Source organism: Ptychodera flava (genome assembly GCF_041260155.1).
Source record: "Ptychodera flava strain L36383 chromosome 23 unlocalized genomic scaffold, AS_Pfla_20210202 Scaffold_24__1_contigs__length_23054250_pilon, whole genome shotgun sequence".
In the NCBI taxonomy this organism is placed as follows: Eukaryota; Metazoa; Hemichordata; class Enteropneusta; family Ptychoderidae; genus Ptychodera; species Ptychodera flava.
Genome location: NW_027248278.1, coordinates 22,671,748 through 22,683,684, shown reverse-complemented (window position 1 = coordinate 22,683,684; position 11,937 = coordinate 22,671,748). Strand labels below are relative to the sequence as shown.

The following is an 11,937-nucleotide window of genomic DNA, read 5'->3' as shown; positions in this document are numbered from 1 at the left end:
AGATCTCCTTGAACAGAAAAATATTATTCCTGCAGAACCTTATACTGTGTAATGGCACCTTCGGAATAATAATAATATTCATCGAACACTTATACTTAGTAATATATACAACGTACAACGATGATCATTTGGATTGAAAGCCAAACAGGTGAACCAGTCACTGTTAATTTTTACCCTTGCATTGACACGACACAGTTTACGAAGATAAGACTGCTAGAGTGCGGACTATATAATTCATGGCATAACATAACATCGACGAATAATGTAATAAAATATCAAGAAGGTGACCAACCGAAGAAGACTAAATCAATACGTCCAGGTAACTACAATATCGATACGTAAACAAAGCAATCGGGTTGAAGCAAAAAATTAATTTTGAAAAACATCTGCCGACAAACCATGTTTATCTAACTTTGGCTAAAGATATTAAAGTCTATTTCAATGCCACAGGTAGCTTCGCCAACGTCGTCGGCTTTTCAGATAAACCTGAGAACAACCCAGTTATAAAAAGTACTATGAGTCCGAAGAAAGTGGATTTCTTAACAGTCACTAAATATATAGTTCATTCAGATGTAGTCGATGTTACTGGAAATTATGTTTCATTTGGTTCGGGTGCCTCCGGAGGATACATACAGGGGAAAGTATCGAACTGTTTACAAATACTTCCCATCCGGGATACGAGAGAAATAAGTGAAAAGGTTACTTACGATTTTAAAAACGGAGCAATTTCTATGCCATTGAGAAAAGGGGGAGATTACATGAATTCAATTCGTATCTGGATAACAGATCAGGATGGAAACATGATCGATTTCAATAACTGGCCAATTAGCTTTTGTATTGAATTGCTGTAGTAGTCCCGAAGCGGGGCCGGTGTAACCCTATCGGAAGATAAACCATCCCACGACCAATCCTCCAGCAATATAGATCATCTCATATTTCTTTTGCTCAGGACTGGGTTGATAATAATCTGAGAATTGCGCTAACGCTTGCGCTGGACTTGACGTAGAGTTGCTTTGCACCGCTTCTGCTTCTTCCAGGATTTCTGCATCTGTATCTCTTAATTCTGCCGCAGCATGCGCATCCTTTGCTTGATTTTCTCTTTCCCAGTCAGCCTGTAGTAATCTTTTTTCTGACCAGACGTTGCGATCATGTTCAAATTTTTCTAATGCTTTATCATGTCGGACCTTTTCTTCAATAAGAGCGTCACCATTCCCCGAAAGCTTTTGTCCGATAATATTTCCTCCTGTGAATGCCGTTGCATTTAATACAGCACCGAGAACTGTCATTCCTATAGCTGAAGCCATGACTGTGTATTGTATATTACAAGGTATTATTTATTTTTCACTGTATATAGGTTAATCATGTCTGATCCAAGTGGCTTCGGTCTAGGTACAATTCGTATGCAAAATCTTGAGCTTGAAGATCTGAGTGATGTTAAAGTTAACAATAATACTAAGATGGCTGCTAATCATAATAAGGATTACGTCCTTCGTTATAAAGACCGCGAAAAATATTTCGTTTTAGCCAATGCGCGGCGCCACCCACGAGCATGCTGTAGAATTTTCCGAACTTAAAGACATTGATGAAACTGTAATTGACGCCACAAAGGCTTCGAATGATTCTACTCCTTTTGCTCTGACATGGGATTCGGCTAGTCAGAAATTCATGCCTTATAATGTGCCGCGTAACATCTTAGATATATTGGATAGTGAAATTGCAGGAGGTGTTGCTGAACCACCAGGAACTCCGAATGTGATTTATTTTGATAGCAATGTAAACAAATATAAATTGTTAGATTTTCGTAGTTGGCTTACTCCTACAAATCCATACATTGCACTTCTTGGTATACCGATTCACCTTAAAATTAGTCCTCTTAATACAATAATGAAGGCAGATAATACACTAAGAAGGTGGATAAACGAGGGGGAGAATTATTGCTCGTATACAGCTAGCGGAGTTCCAGTTAGATTATTTTGGGACACAACTTTAAAGAAACTGGGTCTTAAAAGTGTCGGTGATGAGGCAGCTGTTCTCACTTTACAGACTGTAAATCAACAGATGACTGATAATATGAAAATACTTCAACATGGTACAGTTCTCATTAGATGTGTAAAGTTAGCTACGGGAGACGAGTTTGACGATTTGGTTGGATATTATGCTATGAAAACAGATAACAGAACAACTTGTGATATTATCATAAGTATTGATAAAGATCGGGGAGGGGAAATGAGTATTGAATGTTTTGTTGGTGGGAATAGAATAGAGAACGACTTAGGAACTACATTTGTACGTAGAGATAAAAGAGTGAACACTTTAGATATCAGTACCATTCATCTGAAACGTCTCATATTATTTGAAGTAATGGTCTTCCGTCACATTTTAAGTTCAGAGGAAATTACTAAAATTTTATCTATCAGGTGAACAAGTTCGCACCGATAGGAACTCCGAGTTCAGACCTCAGTCATGCAGTAGAAAAAATTCACATCAGCTAGACTCCGCGACCGGCCGGCCGGACTGACAACGGGGGTCCTTTATATAGGCTAGTTTGATGGTGATGACTCACACGGAATTTCCCGTACATGTATAAACATGTTGTGTGTGACTCAGCAGGGAATTTCCCCGCTTAGTTCAGGACAATGCACTGCTGCGCGTGCGTGAGTTCGTATATAGGTCAGGGTCATACTTTAGTTACATGGATGGTTAATTTTTCCTTCACTTCATGTAGATAAATGAATAAAATGGGGTGTAAAATTCTTACTTCATCCCAGTTGCCCACGTTTACTTTACTACTTACGACGTCCACATTGAGCCTTACGAGGCCGAGGCGACTCGACTGGATCGGCGGTATCCCCATTCGATTCTCGGGAACAGCTATAGTTTTAGCGACTCGAAATTTCGCTGGACATGCCTTCTATGTTTCCATGAGTGAATTTATCGGGTCACCTTTTTTGAAAAAGTGTCTTGAGAGCATGGCACATGCATCGATCACGACAAATCGGTCTATGTTCACGTCGCGACCCGCATGAAGGGTACCATGCAAGAAAAAAGTTCCGGTTGATGACGTACAACAGGGGTAATTCAGATTTCTTATCCGTCCTGTTCTACGTCACACAGGTGGGAATTCGGGCCAGTTCATGTGATAATTACAAAATACCGCAAAGGATACATAAGGACATTGGCGCAGCCTATCGCGTCGGGCGATGTCGAGCGCCAATGTCGAGTGCATCTTTTGTGGTATTTTCGTGATAAACTTGTGGACATCTTACATTCTTGACTGGGGCATCAAAATGTCAGAGTAGTAACCGTTTCGTAGAATTTTCGTAGAACCATTTTTTTTCTTTTGGTAAATGCTATTATTATACATCTACCATCGAGAACAATACATTTTTGCGTGCGCTAAAAAAGCCGTACGGAACGCCCGTTCCGTAACACGTACGGTTTCAAGGCGCCCCATTCCCTGCGGCTGTATCTGCGCGTTCACTGTACAACGGTTTCAAGGGACCCATTGGACGAATGCCAGAACAAGTCTCGCGCGTGCTCTGTACGTACGTATGTGTGTAGTGCACACGTACACACTTCAAAACTTGCAGAAGCGCGTCCGAGAGAGCGTTCCACACTGGCGCGATACAATTGGAAGAAAAATTGTTGACATCGCACGAAAACGGTCACTACTCTGACATTTTGATGCCCCAGTCAGGAATGTAAGATGTATAATAATAAGGTTATTAAGAATATATATATATATATATATATATATATATATATATATATATATATATATATATATATATATAGTGTATATATTCGCAGGTTTGTTCGTCGCACTTTATGTCGCACACATTGTGCCTTTTCCCGGGTATCCCATAATGCATTGCTGGGAATGCACATTAAGAACCGTAAACAAACTAAAAAAACAGCCAAGGCATATTGAGTGTGTGTTGTACAGATTGTTATACAAAACAATTTTCAATTTTAAAGCCTTGCGACGGAATAAAGGTAACGGTGTAAACAGTCCTAAGTTAGATATGGTAGCATACTCTGTATCATTTTCCACTGCAGTTCGAATACTCGCTCCACGGGGAGAAGCGAACAGGTCCGAGCCAGGAGTTGAAGGTTTGGGTGGGTCTCAGTCTCGGCACGAGTTTCTCGTTTTTATTGGTTTGTATAAAGTAGAAAAGAGACAAGATATCGATAGGCATTGATGCAATCTGATGAGGTTTGGGGTGAATGTTCTCGTGTGCAGATGAGAAACCCTGCGTGTATGTCAGGAGTGTAGTGTTGTTGGCTGTGCCACCACTTTACGCTGAAGGAGTAGAGAGTTGACCTAGTCAGCAACTTGACACAATGCTCTGGATTGCATCTTTCCATGTCTTTGTTTTGCAGTATGTGTAGGTTGATCGGGGAAGCTGCAGCTAGCTGGCTAGCGTAGAGCCATTTTATATAGATATGGAGGCGGTTTTTGTACGTACTCGTGGCAGTAAGTTTTTTATCTGACATTTACCTTCTCATGACTTTAACGCAAAAGAGGAAACACTTCATTTCTAAACTTTCATTATCTGTAAAACAAAATTAAAAGTTAAAAAATTCTGCAATACCAAATAAAATTTTCACCGATCAAAACTTTAATCGGAACAACAAAAGCTTGGGTTTTTTTTATGGATTTTTTTTCAAAATGTATTCCTATCTCGATGTTTAAAATGTGAGTAGAAATTATTGTGTTATGTTCCTAAATCGTGAAACATTTTTGCAAATCCCCCTCCAAATATCTGAAAGCATTTTGTGATAGGTTTGAAAACTGGTTGTGCGGGGCGCCCTCACCGGTCAAAACAAAGGTAAATCACATCGACGGCTGCACGGTCCCGTCACAAAGTGATAGAGTGAAAAATGTTGACGTGTTGACACTGTGCGCAAAAACAGGAAAGCATGATAAATAGGGCGTAGAAACAAAAATAATACAAATTTTTGTTTTCATAAAAAATACAAATACAGATATTCAGAAAAGAGTGTTTCAAGTAAACACATGCTTGGTGTGTTTTGTTATGCTCGTTGTGTTCCAGGTAAACACAAGTGAACCATGAATTTGTACCTGTTAAAACTTAGTGCATATAGATTTGTATTTGACCATATTTTTGAAAGACACTCATCAATTGTATTTCAAATAGTCGTTCATATATACGTAAAATAACTTATTATGCTATGGCGAGCATGACTAAGGGAGCTGTCATTGTTTTCATTTTGTACTGCCTGGGGATCAAGAAATCAGGGGGTCACTCATAAAACGCAAAACTATGGGGGTGGTTGTGGTTGCTCATAATGTGGAGAGGGAGAAGGAGACCTACTCAATTATTTATGGGAATGTAATGAGGCATGCAAAGCTGCCATGAAATACTACAAAAAAGAAAGAAATGAAAAGTAAAATATGGATTACAAAATAATATGATTTTATTACAACATGGCACACAATTTAACACATATGTATACCAAATGCTGTGTCGAGAGGTTGATGGAGACCTGGGTTATGGAGGAATGATCAACTGATCTGTTTTGAATTCACCTCTTATTATCACAGAAAGATATATGTGACATTGAACCATACCCATCTAAATGTAACAATAGTAAAGGGTCCTTGGTGAGCTTTTATATCTATATTTTGTTGATTTCAGCGTTTCTAATGTAATTCCTCTGACCCCCTCCCCGGTTATAAAATCACTTAAAGCTCTCTTCATCAAAGCAAAACCAATTTACCAACATCTGATCAAAATTTTATAGTGCATTAAAAAACTAAAATTACACAAAATAGACTACAGATACTGAAGAAAACTGTGAACTTTTGGACAATTTTCAAATTTCATAAAGATATTGCACCATGTCGGAGAAGAATTAGATTGAAGACCTATATGTAGGGCCAGGCAATCAGATCTACATTGCATTCTGGGCGATTTATACTAGTACACTCCAAACCACAAAGCATACTCTTCATATTTATCACTGAATCAAGACAAACGCATACATTTCTATCTTTGTACAGAGATCTATAATGCTTACAATTTTTAATTGAATGATAGGTCATCCAGGGTCAAAATGTTTTTTTATGATGTCAACATTTTCATGGTCTATAAGACGTAAACGAGTGTTTAAAACTGAAATTTTGCATGTTGATGTCATCGCTATGACAGTGCCCCCTTTATGATGCAAATGTTTGTTAATTGCAAAACAGACGGTACAGAGGCTTTCAATCTGAGATACTCAAGCATCAAGATGAGGCAAAGGTTTCATTTTAATGAGTTTAATGCACAAAACATTCAATACCATGAAGGTTTGAGTAAGTGGGGCATTTTTTGATTATACATTACGAAAACAGATGTTTGATTTGGATGTTTTTATCCCACATGATCATAAATTTGAATATTGAAGAAAGTTTACAATAACGTTATTCACAACAATAGTACGAATAACTACATCTATTGTCGTTTTCAAACTTTCGTTAAATATTTGATATAAAATCTACTTTTTTGTCTTCAAGAAAGGACGCTTATTAAACAAGATTAAAAATATTCCATCCTTCTATCCTTTCATGGAATGTTTGCAGATGTTGGTTTTAGGGAATAACTCTAAATATTTTTCAATACATTCAGAGTTAGTCGTGTCTCTTAAAAAGTATTCAAAGGATGAGTTCTGTATTGAAGTAAAGTTAATTTTAAAGTCATGTAGTTGATAGAGTCTTTCAGCATTTCCTTGTAGCACATGCTTTTAATAGCAAATCGTTCAATAAGGTCTTCATTCATGCCTTAAAGTTGTCACAGACATTGATGTTATTGCTTGAATATAGCCAACAGGTCAAGGGTCAGTTTGGTGACCTGATCACATAGTCCCTCTCACACTGAATTGATTGTCCATTGTAACATTACACTTCGGAATACTTGGTATACATGTGTATACACTGAGATCTATTACCTGTTCTGTGATCATTTATCCATTGTACAAGGCTTTCCTAAGTGGCTCTGCTTCCCGCAAATCTACATGTGTCATCATACGTGACTCTTGTTGCAATCCCTCTGTCATGAGTTGTCTGAATTCATTGGTGACAATCACACTGTGTATCATGTATTTACATCTGCTAATCCTCACAGCTAGACATGTCAGTATGCCTGGCCAGACCAATGGTAAGTATACTAACTGTCTGTGGTAATCTCTCTGTCATGAGTTGTCTGAATTCATTGGTGGTATTCACACAGTGTATCATGTATTTACATATGCTGATCCTAACAGTTGTACATGTCAGTATACCTGACCAGAACACTGTTGATAAGCACGCACTATCTGTCCGTGGTAATTCTTCTGTCATGATGAATTTCTCGTTGACATTTACATACATGTAGTGTACGTATCATTTAGTTACACCTGCTGGATACTCAACACTTACAAAACTTGATGAAATTTACTTTCAAACACTTGAACATGGCTCAGCACTTTCCACTCTATAAGAGCAGTCAGCCTCTTCAAATAGTTATTCTTCATGTCTGTAACAGACAGCACAGACATTGACACTGTGAGAAAAAATAAGGTTTAACAGTCAAAAGATATTACAAATATATTTGAACAGAGTGGAGTGTTTATTTTTGCTTTCTTTCTTAACACTACCAAAATGTTTGGTGATGCTTTGTATGAGTGTATCTGTCATTCCAAATAATGGAATACTGTAAAAGTTTGATTTCTAGCAGACATCCTATATTGACAAGATTGGAACTAATTTGGGATAACTGGATTTTCATATTTTTCAAATTTCTCAAAAGTGTTAGGTGCACTATAGCTGAACGTTGAAATACTGTAAATCAATCATAAAAACATATGTGTAACGTAATAAGTAAAGCAAATGAGCTTTTATTTGCAGATTACACAGACATTACTTCACCGTCCAATTATCCCAAATTAGTTCCAGTCGTGTTAATTAGAGAATTTAGCTCATTATGTCAATGTGCTTATTTATGATTTCCCTTATTAAACTTTTACCTGTATTTTACAATGGTCAAGATGTTTTTGCAAAAAAAAAAAAAAAAAAAAAAAAAAAAAAAATCTGAAAAAATGTTGAAATAGTACAGAGCTTATTTAAAATGTTTTCTATTTCAATTCCTGTGTACAGGATAGGAATATTGGCATTACAACCTGTGTTAAACATGGATACATAAACTATATACTAACATAATACTTACTTATAATACAACTTGTAAATTACAATACAACTTGTAAGTTCTCTTTGCTTGTAATCTATAAACTCTATAATTATATTGCCAATCACTAGCCATCAATATTTTATGGTACATGTCGTTACTGTCTTGTATTTAGTGACCAGGGGCCAGCTGTACTGAAATCTATCAATCAGTCAATCAATCAATCTATATATCTATCTATCGAGCTATTGATCTATCTATCTATCTATCTATCTATCTATCTATCTATCTATCTATCTATCTATCTATCTATCTATCTATCTATCTATCTATCTATGGCCAGCAGTACTGAAATAAACCTATCTATCTATCTGTGCATTTGATCTATATTTCTACTGATCTATATATCAGAGTCCAGCAGTACTGAAATATATCTATTTATCTATCTTTCTCTCTATAGTTCTGTAATTTCTATGTTTCTATATCTATCTATCTATCTATCTATCTATCTATCTATCTATCTATCTATCTATCTATCTATCTATCTATCTATCTATCTATCTAGTTAGCTAGCTAGCTAGCTAGCTATCTATCATCTGTCTATCAATGTGTCTGTTTGACAAATCACTACAATTACAATCTGATGCAGGCATGGTGACCTTTGCTGTTCATATCAGCTGTGACCATTGATTGCTTTACGGACACACATCTTACACTATCTGTTTATCTACAACACAGAAATGTTATCATGACTTTACCTATTCTGATACTTGTTGCAATTCCCCAATAGTGTCGGTCAAGTTCACCTATGGCATACACACTATTCTAGTTGATGAAATCAATGGGTTTCCTCTCCCCTGTAAACCTAACACTCTCTCCATCCCTGTGATCGGCTTATGAAAGTGGATGTAGACACTGACTTTAAAGTCCTTCATCCAATATCTGGAAAACCATGAAAAAGAAACAAGTAGATGTAGCTTGTGTAAAAAAAATACCATATAGATGGCAATAAAAGTGTTTTAGTGTTTGCAAATTTGAACCTTTGTCCAAAAGATGCTATCATACTGAGTACTACAATGCTAGTACTCAGTGAGGCAGTCATTTAACTCTACCATTTGATAGGATGTTTCTAAAATCACAAATGGAAATGCATATCTGGGCAACAAGCATGCAGCAAAATTACATGAATATTGTGAGAATTCTCTCTCTCTGATTATCTTTTCAAAAGTGGATGACTTTGTGAATCTTTTTTTTCTCTGGGTACAATTCTGACCTTGAGAGTTTAATGCAATCCAAAGCAACATATGTCATCATCCAATGTGTCAGAGAAGCATGAATAACAGTCTTATATATGAAACAGTGACACTAAATAATTCACTTGTTTTCACCTAAAATGTGCTTTTAGTAGTACTTATTATGATGAAAACACTTGTAAATTGAATCATGTGTACTTGTTCATCAATGCTGCTTTGTCAATGTGCTGTAAATTACATTCATATTTTTTGATGATCACTGCGCATTTTAAACAGTTCTGAAGTAAGTCATTTACATTCCAACTTTTACCAACACACATTTCCTAATGATCCTCTGTTTATGATACTTTTCCTGTTAATCCCGCTATCAGACTCATTTAGTAAATTCCCAGGGCTGAAATGGAATTGGATGTTATAGTCACTTTGATTCTCTTATCATAAATGTGTGAAGAAGCCAGTTTGTTTTCTGAAGATTTTGCTGTCTCCAGTAGTTTCAACAGCTACAAGAAAACAAGGGAAGTTTCAAAAATATACAAAAAGCAAAAAATTTAGGATAGATCTGGATGACTGTAACTACTTGAGAAGGAGTGAAGGACAGCAGGACAATTACAAGTTTTTTATACACATGTTTAGGTGGAAGCTAGTCTGTACACTGGGGTTGTCAGATTGGGGAGTGAATTACTTTCAATGAATGGTAAGTTATGCCTGACAGACACACTGACAAGCTTAAAGGTACACGGTCACTCCAAATTTGCATATTCCTTACATGGTAAAGGGGTGTGGCTTAGCGTACTACCCTGTAACACCTTTAGCTGTCGGTCATACATATTTGATACATCAAAGAACATGCAGACGACGCTGCTAAGTATGCCATGACTGGTCGTGTGGAGGCGCCTTTTTTTAAAAGCGGCCACCCACGTAAAATCTGTGATTGTCTATTAAAAACAGGTGCCCGAATACCTTTAAGCAACCGCACAGAGATCTCTTCCTATGGCCATGGTCCTTTGCTGTGTAGTGACCATGCAATGGCTTATTACCATGGTCAAATTCAAATGGATATCACACGGTTGTTTGAACTGTTGAAAATACAGGAATTAGATATATTGTCTACATTGAGGAGTTGTCAACACAGTCAGGTATAATTATCATCCAGGTAGTAATATCTGTATATAACAGAGAAATCAACTTGGGGGCAATTTAAACATTGTCTGGAAGGAGGTAAAAAGCAGTCAAAATAACAACATACATCCATGCACATCACACTCAGAACAAATCATTTGCAAGTGTTATTTATGCCGATATGATATTGATTTGGCTACACGTCTGACCTCCTTGAAGACAATGTTTCAACTTTCACAGAGATGATTTCTTTGTGATTGACTGATATTACCGCTTGACGATAGTTACAACAGACATTGTTGGTTCCCTTCAATTTAGACTGTAGGCAAGCTTCACACATTGTCATCAGTTCTACATAAACCACTGTAAAATGTATTTCTGTCTGCTACAGAGAGATTTTTGTTTTTACCTGACATGTCTCCTAGTCCCTCTGTAGCTTCAACTGTAGCTGATTGGTGGCTCTTCTGTAAAAAATACAATTCTGACAAATTTCAAAATTCAATGTTTGAGGCATGATGTATTATACTTGACCATGTAAAGAAAAATATAGACAAAAGTGTTCCACAGGACAAAGATCACTTTAAGGTCAAAGATCAATTGAAGGTCAAATATCAAATTAACTGAAATGTCAGTGTGGCCATGATTCAGACATCATTACTCGAAGTAGTAACAGTCAGATCAAACTTGATTTGGCATGCATGACTTCATGGTTTTCGTAGAGGGCAGTCAACCTAATATAAATTATACCGTGACGCTAAAGTCATTTTTTGGGGTTTTAATAATGATATCAAGTGTTACAGTCACCTAGTTTGTGCCATGAATAAAATTTATATTAAGACTGTTACTGATAGTATTTTTACAAAGTAATAATGCACTCATAATATATCATGTGTCAATCCTGGAACATATATTTACCAAATGAAACAAAACTACCTTAGCAATGCTGATATGCAATGAAGCTGATACAGTGAATAAATAATGTTTGTAAAAATTGCCAGTTGAACATGTCACATGTTATGAGGAATAGACAGATAATGATGGCAGCAATACTGATTTCAATTCAAGGTCAAAGTTTGTGTCATCTCAAATTATTTTGGGTATTTTTTGTTTCATGTCAGCTACTACATTCATGTTGATCTGCTCACTGAAAGATGATAAATTGTCAGTTGTTGAGATTTCTACTCCATCCCTGCTGTACATGTATAAGTGTAGGTATCACAATATCATTTTAGAGTATCAAACCATAACCTTTGAATAGAAAGTGATCGATTTGAAAACAAGCCATGGGAAGACAGACTTTGTCTGTTATCTTATATGCATCAGCTTAAAAATGAGTTTCAGTTCTGTTTTGTATGCCAAGTATACACTACTTTTAGAGAACATTTTCTTTTACAACA

At 36.5% G+C, this 11,937-nt stretch overlaps 1 long non-coding RNA gene across 3 annotated transcripts; it reads right to left on the bottom strand.

Moving 5' to 3' along the window:
- Positions 1–6,086: 6,086 nt before the first annotated feature.
- On the bottom strand, positions 6,087–11,937 carry LOC139124528 (uncharacterized). 3 transcript variants are annotated; one of them, XR_011549944.1, is made up of 4 exons: positions 10,950–11,937; positions 9,732–9,815; positions 8,927–9,110; positions 6,087–7,547 (listed from the first exon to the last, which is right to left on the bottom strand). It is a non-coding gene; the product is annotated as an uncharacterized lncRNA (long non-coding RNA). The 3 variants fall into 3 exon arrangements; XR_011549942.1 differs by having other exon boundaries at positions 9,740–9,815; XR_011549943.1 differs by lacking the exon at positions 9,732–9,815 and having other exon boundaries at positions 6,089–7,547.